This window comes from Micropterus dolomieu, linkage group LG08 (genome assembly GCF_021292245.1).
Source record: "Micropterus dolomieu isolate WLL.071019.BEF.003 ecotype Adirondacks linkage group LG08, ASM2129224v1, whole genome shotgun sequence".
NCBI lineage: Eukaryota > Metazoa > Chordata > Actinopteri > Centrarchiformes > Centrarchidae > Micropterus > Micropterus dolomieu.
The window spans coordinates 11,448,674-11,456,172 of NC_060157.1; the positions used below are offsets into that span (position 1 = coordinate 11,448,674).

Consider the following 7,499-nt stretch of genomic DNA (forward strand, 5'->3'; position numbering starts at 1 on the left):
CTAGGGCAAGGGTTGTTGTCTTAAGATGAGGGCTGCAGAAAGAGTTTGACTGTCCTTATTGAGATGTTATTGGTGTTTAATTAGGCTCAAAGATAGAACAGACAGCGGCTGATGTCTCCCCTCCTGTGATTGGTCACTTTCAACACCCACAATCTCAGGCCGGTTTCTGACCCCTTTTTGGCGGCAGAATCATCAAGAAGAAGATAAAAAAAAAAAAAAAGAGGTAGCCTAAAGTGAGGAAGTGCCACCTCTACAATACCCTTAACAGATGTGCATAACCAAAATGTAACATAGGCAGTGGCAAATTTTATCAATGTACTTTACAATTGCTACAAAAAAAATGTAGGGCCAATGCATTTAATTATGGTCAGTGCTAGCAACTGCCTGTCTGAAGGGAGACATCAGAGTCGAGCTTAAGCTCGTAACAGCCCTGTGTGTCACAATTCCTGGCAGAGAAAAAGACCCAAACGCAGATCTCAAAGGTTACACAGTTTATTGAACAAAGGGAATAGCGCAGGGTGGTTGGGCCAGAGAAAGGGGTTCCTTTCTTAATCCTGGGCCGAGGGAAATGGAAAGGCTGCTGGCGGGTTTACGGACTGAGCAGTCTGGGAAAACGGTCCTGGCGGCTGGCGGACAGGGTGTTTCTGGCTGAGTGGCTAACCGAGGCTTGACAGAAGCAGTCTGAGGCAGAGGAGAATGCAGGTTAGACTTTGCGAACAAACCCATCAGAAAACAAGCACAGATTATCAGAAAGGTTGGTGCATGACACAACATACACGTTACTTCACAACGATCCAGTCCCAGATGGCTGAACCTCTCCTAAAAAGCCGTGGCAGATTACAGATACTGGTCAGGTGTGCTGATGAGGATGAGGTTCAGGTGTGAGAGGAGCCCGCAACAGACACGCCCCAAGATCCCAGACAGGAGAGAGAGAAAGAGAGAGGGCACAAACAAAGACAGACGAACAGAAACCCACCAAGCTCCCAGCACGCAATCAAAACATAAAGACAGTCATACACTCACACACACACAGGGGTCACAGCCGGGGACTCGTCACACTGTGCTCATGGGATTGCATTTGTACACGTGGAGCAGAAATGCTCCTTCACAAGGATACTTTTACGTTCGAGGATACTTTTCTGTGAACTCACATGCATGCCCCTGGTTTTTATGCGTGTGGATTTTGAGAGCAATTTAATTCCTTAAGATGCAGGATTGATAACTTGTGCAATCATTAGAAAGAGAGGAGATATTCAATTGGAAGTTGGAAGATGTTGGATACAGGACACTTTTGGGTGTTTTAAATATAAGATTGTTTACCCAACCATTCTTTTAATGATATCAATTATGTATTAGAGGGCTGGAGAGTCTCAAGGACAGGTGAGTGCCCAAGTGCCAAGCAAAAGAGCTGCATAAGTTGATAAGCTGGAGATTGAGATGTATATTTGCCTGTATCAGAAAGAGTGAAAGAAACAGTACTGCGTGTTGAGGTTTAAAGGCAGGGTAGGCAAGTTGTTTCTAAAGCACTTTTTGTCATATTTGTTGAAACTGTCTTTATACACCAATGCATATTAAAAAGTTAGGTGCTCTGAAAAAGAGTATATAAAACTCGACTGTCTGTAGTCCTCTTGCTGCAGTAAACACAGCCAATCGTTCCATTCAGACCGAATGCAATGATTGGCTGGGTGGCTGTCACTCTCCCTCGCTACCATGGCTACCAGCTGTGCTGCCCCAGTGCGGGCACCCGGTCAGCTCTCTTTGTTACTTTCATCGCTAGCCAACGTAGCTACCTACTTAGTACACAGCTAACTGTACCTACCTACTTAGCATTCAGCTAACGGCTGCTATGAGTGCAGGCTGGTGGAGCGAGCCAGAGTAACGTGTTAAAGACGTTGAATTATCTGTAGCTGCAGAGTTGGAAAACTGTACCGCAACTGAGAACTGTGTTTGCCGACGCTAATATTAGCTAAGACAATGTAGGTGTAGACTGCGTCGGTTTAGTTCTTCACCACCTAGGTTTATTGTTAAACTATGTTTACAGTTTACCTTGTATCTAATCTGTTTGTGTGATTATCTTGTGTCTGCAGGTGTTGTTTGACTGTATGTTACTCTTTTACAAATGTGGTGATGTAATTGTGTGTTCTTGTAGTTATGAGAAAAACATTTCAAGGTTAATGTGTAAACAACGCTGGCTAAAGGTCCCCAAGTATCTGTGTTTCTGGTATATAAGCTACTTATAATATAGTTTGACATTGTTTATAGCTATACCTACTGTGTGAAAAACTTTTACTGTAACTGGTGCTGTTATTCCACTATTTATTATACTAGAAGTAAAAAATACTGTGTTTTGTTTCTACTGTGCCCTCAGGTCACCTGCAGATTAGGAGTCTTCTATAACCCTGTGCTTCTCACCAGTATACGCTGTGACCAGACCATGCTGGCTGGCTGGCCTGGATTACAACCACCGTGTCCACAGTCCAGCCAGGAGAAAAGCTGATGTCACAGTTCAGTATGTTGCATTTTTATTACTCCTATGCATTTTACTCAATACATTTATAAGTGATGAGTCAAAAAATATTACAGTATGAGGAATGGTGCTAATAGGAATAAAGGTGCTGATTTATTGTTGTGATTGCATTTTATGTGGAAATGCTAACTACTGTAGAAGAGAACAATGTCAGGAATTACAAACTTTTCACTAAGCTGATACTCCTTTCTATATTATCAGGTACAGCAAGGTGTACAACAAAAGTCCAGGAAGTGGAGCTTGTACTCATTGAAGGTGGAGAAGGACTACAGTTACATCCCAGACCTCCAGAGTGCCACCCTCCTCCTCCGACGGTTGTCTGCTACTGAGGAGATGCCTTGAAGCAGAACCAGGAGACCTGATGATCTCCGTTAACATGGGGTTCAGTCAGGTGTCCCTGCCCCAACTGTGTTGCTAGATGCAGCAAAACGTAAAACAAAAAGTAATATGGTTGGTTTTGAAATTTGGTAATCATGTCAGAGAGGTGATTGTGATATATTTAATCATCTCCACAGCAGCGATGCGATGCTACGTGTAAAGTCTGAACTGTTTTCATAATCAGTCAACATACCTCTGGACACACCTTGTCTCTTCCTGTATATACTTACTGTATTTTTAATGATGTTTAAAAATGATCTATTTGTGATATGGGTTGCAGTTTTAGCAGTAGATAATAACAATAAACAAGTGTTATACCACATTTGGATGTCATTATTTCAGACATAAGAAATAAATGTAGTTGCTTGATTGTTTATGCTGCAAGTGTAACGAAAAGGCATTTATCATTTTCAATGTTTTATTTAAAATGAAAATATTCTCCAGAACAGGAAAAAATATACTTTGTATTTTCTCTACCCTCCTGGGCATAAAACAAAAACAATCTACAGGTATTCATCCACACAGTAGAGGGAATTATTTGTGTAGCAGTTAGTGACATATCTTACACCCTGCTAGGATTAAACCTCTGTATTGTCCTAATGGATCAGGATAACAGTTGCATATTATCCAGAAACAGCAACTCAGTATCACGACTCTGTGACCAAGTGCTCCACATTGCCACACTACAAACTGTCTGTATGCTGCCTGACTGAACTGTCTGTTACGCTGTCCTGGGTCTGGAAGATCAGCCATGTGTGGTGCATGGAAAAACCGTAGACTGGATGTTCTCCACAGTCCTCAGATTCTGGCCTGTAAAGGAATATATAGTTGTTAGAACCCCAAATTAGAAAGATTGTTGTAATTGGAAAGAACATTCATCAACATGATCAGATATTTTTATTGAACAGGGGCTTGTTGTTCTCTAACAGGACTTCTGTCCACATTACACACCAGGTCAATGTACATAAATAATGTATACAATGTACATGAGCCAATGGCTGAAACAGAGCTGTAGTTAGTTGTTGTAATCAATAAACAATAATCAAAAAGTAATAATAATAGTGATGGATTACATTTATATAGCACTTGATATTTTTGACACCCAAAGGGCTTAGGGGGAAACACCAGAGAAACGTTGAGACAAGTACACTGGGAAATAATGTCATATTAAAATATATACAGTATATATATATATACCTGTTCATATGCCTTTGAGTATGAAGCTCGATGCAGGTATGTGCTGCTTGGCTTGCACCTCGTCCTCGATTCCTGCCTCTTCTTCCTCGGACCCCGGCAGCCCTCCCTTCTCTGCTTCGCCTCGATCCCAGGCCGGTCCTGGTCCTGTCCCGGTCTCTACTTGGGTCTGGAGTACAGTCCTCACGTACATGTTAGGAGTCTAACATGAAATTCACGTTCGTGTAGTGTAACTGATGGTAACAGGAAAATTTGTATCAGCCTGTTTTTAGCTTTGCCCAATGTTACCGCAGCTGTTAGCACAGCTTCTTACCCCTGATGTGTTCCGCTGCACTGCGCTCCTCTCTGCTCATCACACTGTGCTTGTCCACCAGCGGTGTCGGCAACGCGCGTTCAAGTGTTTTCGGGGCGTGGCTTTGGAAGGAGCCCAGAAGGGAGGGGGTGGGAGTTTCTCTGTTGGATACTTTCAAAATCCAGCAGTTTTTTGCTAGAAACTTACAAAGAAACTTACCTACCTTGCTTTTAATTGGTTAAGGTACTGTATGAGTTAAGATGGGATTAGACTACATGACATTTATGTCTTTTGAAATAGTGTTTTAGACTCTTAGTGTGACTTGGCCAAGAGAAATGATGGACTACACATTGACCCAGCTTGCGGTTCTTGACCTGTATGACATGGAAAGGTGATTGGGCATGAGGGGCCGGAGACACACTTCTGGGATCAGGAACACCCATGGAATGTTGGGTGTTTTTATGTAAAAGCATGACCATGATTTATCCATAACCACAAGTTTATTTTGTAACCATGACTATGAATGGCCCCCAACCTAAAATGGATTTATTATTCAACATTGAATTGTAATGGTTTTGAAGGGCTCAGACAAATGACATCATCTTTTCGCTAGGTTTGTCAGATCAGAAAATGCTTCAATGTGTTGTTCTAGAGGGCACAGGCAATAAAGATATTTGTCATTTAATTTGGTAGACTTTTTGCTTTAATTATGCTTCACTTTTTGCAAGCAGAGTTTGTATTGCAAGAGCCAATATTCTGGGAAAATATCTTGTCACTGAATGTGTTGCATGTACAGTAGAGGCTGACATTTTTTTCCAGGAATCCTGTGGGATTCCCGTGGGATAGGAGTCACTTTCAGTATTCATCACGGTACAGAGACAGAACCAGAATCCTAGGTCCGTTTATTTTATATATAAATATGCATTTCTAGTACAAATCAATGATTTTCACATTTCTATTACTGGGAACGTGATGGAACGTTAGTCATTCTTCTGGGATTGGGTTGGGGCAGGATTATTTTTGTGGGAGCGTGATGGGACAGGAGTGAAAATCCACCTGTGTCACCCTCTAATACACAGTACATTTTGTTGCCACGCCTTCTAACTGTACGTCACTAGATAGGTACACAGTGTCATATTTTAAATTGGAGAGACAAAGCCATGTTCAGGATGTTACTTAAAACAACAAGGAAAGGTGAATAAAGGCAACTAGTTTTTTGCTAAATGATTTGTACCTAAAATGTTACTTTCAGATTGGATTTAAGAGCGATTGTCTGTTGACTTGTTTTCTATATGGCCTCGCTCTTCATTTTTTAAAGGCTGGAATATATTTCACATTTCCAAGTAAGGCAACACTCCAAAGTTATAATACTCTCTCATTCGCATTCTCACATTATAGCTTATATATAGACACACTACATACACAGGCATAAAGTGATGTGCACACACACACACACACACACACACACACACCCACACACACACACACACACACACACACACACACACACATACAGACAAAGCCCATAAATAGTAGCACTTGCATGAAAGAGATAGCAGGAGAAAGTATTTCTGAAGGTGGTTTCTGGGTTTATTTGTGTGGGTGTGACGGGATGGCAGGTGCTATATCTGAATAAACTAGACCTAAGTAAACAACACAGGGATAGCAGCCTTGGTGCAGGAGCCAGTACAGAATTAAGTGGGATTAGAGACATTTTAAGAAAGTCAGGGAATTTCTAATCCCTCTCTGCCACAGATCATTTTGATTCAAAGAAAAAAACACAACTTGCATTAGATGTCAGTCAGACAAAGACATGATGATTTGTGTAAAAAAAAAAAAATATATATATATATATATTTATATATGCAAACTATTAGACCTCATTATGCCCATGTCTCTTGTACATTCTGAATAAATTGCACAAATGGATGTACTGCACAGAAAAGAATGGACATGGTCTGGCATGGATCTCAGTGAATGAACACGCATATACTACAGCCTTGCCACGGCTGGATGAAATAGAGCTAGAGTAGTGAAAAGAAGGCAATTTTATGCCTGTGGTGTGTGGAACAGAAAGTTCTGCTGTGGTTCCAGTTTTGTCATTTTCCAGTGACACCAGAGGTAAGAGCAAAGTGTCAGATGGAAATGGCACTGGAGCTGTGCACACTGGGGATACATCTGGTCTGTAATGGAGGAAGATTGAGCAGATGCGAAGGATAGGGAATTGGGAAATGAATGGCTTGTGAGCAGATGCATTTCCATGACCAGTCTTCGTCATCAGTCCTCATTCACTATTTTATTTCTTGTCTGCCTGTCTAGTTCCCGTGTTCATTTACTAGCATTCATCTATATTTGTTTGCCTTACCACCTCTAAGACAAATGGACAAAGACAAGGCACAGGGTTTAAGGTTATAAAGAGATTTACAAAACATGAAGTAGACATTAATATCCGGTAGTAAGGGAACTCTCTCTTTTAAAGAGTACAAAGAGAGAGGTGTGGAGACTTGTGAAAGGATGTGTGTCATTTACAAAAGGTTTAATGCAATGATTAGCAACTTCTGTGGCGATGAGCTCCAGAAACAAAAACATCTGTGGTAAAGGTGATGATGGTTGTGTTGTGTGTGTGTGTGTGTGTGTGTGTGTGTGTGTGTCTGCACATTTCTCTGTAGTTTTTCCACAGTTTCATCTGTGATTAACATGTTTTATTAGCTTCTAAAAGAAGGTTTAGAGTTCTACAGGTTAGACTGAACAGGTTGTAGAAATCCTTCATCCCTCAGCAACACGTTATGATTTATAGACACAAATGTTCATTGCTAGTGCATGAAGTAGTGTGCCCTATGTGTAGCAAGGTGGATAGTAAAGCTCTGGGAATTGGGGTAGTGGATGGGCGTGTCAAATTTTCATGCAGGAGAGTCAGAGTTCACGTCCGTCACAGACCTGCATTGTTTTGGATCTACAGCCACAGCTTCAGTGTGACTGTACTGCCTATCTTTCTCAGTTTTGACTGTTGCTTTTTCATAATCCTCTTCAACAAAGCTCTTATGAAGAGACTGTTTCACATGCTCACAATAAAGCACGTAATGGACTGTGTGCATCCCGGCAAATGGT

General features: G+C 41.3%; 1 long non-coding RNA gene across 1 annotated transcript; it reads right to left on the reverse strand.

The window, feature by feature from the left end:
* Positions 1 to 476: 476 nt before the first annotated feature.
* Positions 477 to 1,137, reverse strand: LOC123974564. Its single transcript, XR_006825889.1, has 2 exons — positions 777 to 1,137; positions 477 to 681 (listed from the first exon to the last, which is right to left on the reverse strand). It is a non-coding gene; the product is annotated as an uncharacterized LOC123974564 (long non-coding RNA).
* Positions 1,138 to 7,499: the final 6,362 nt, after the last annotated feature.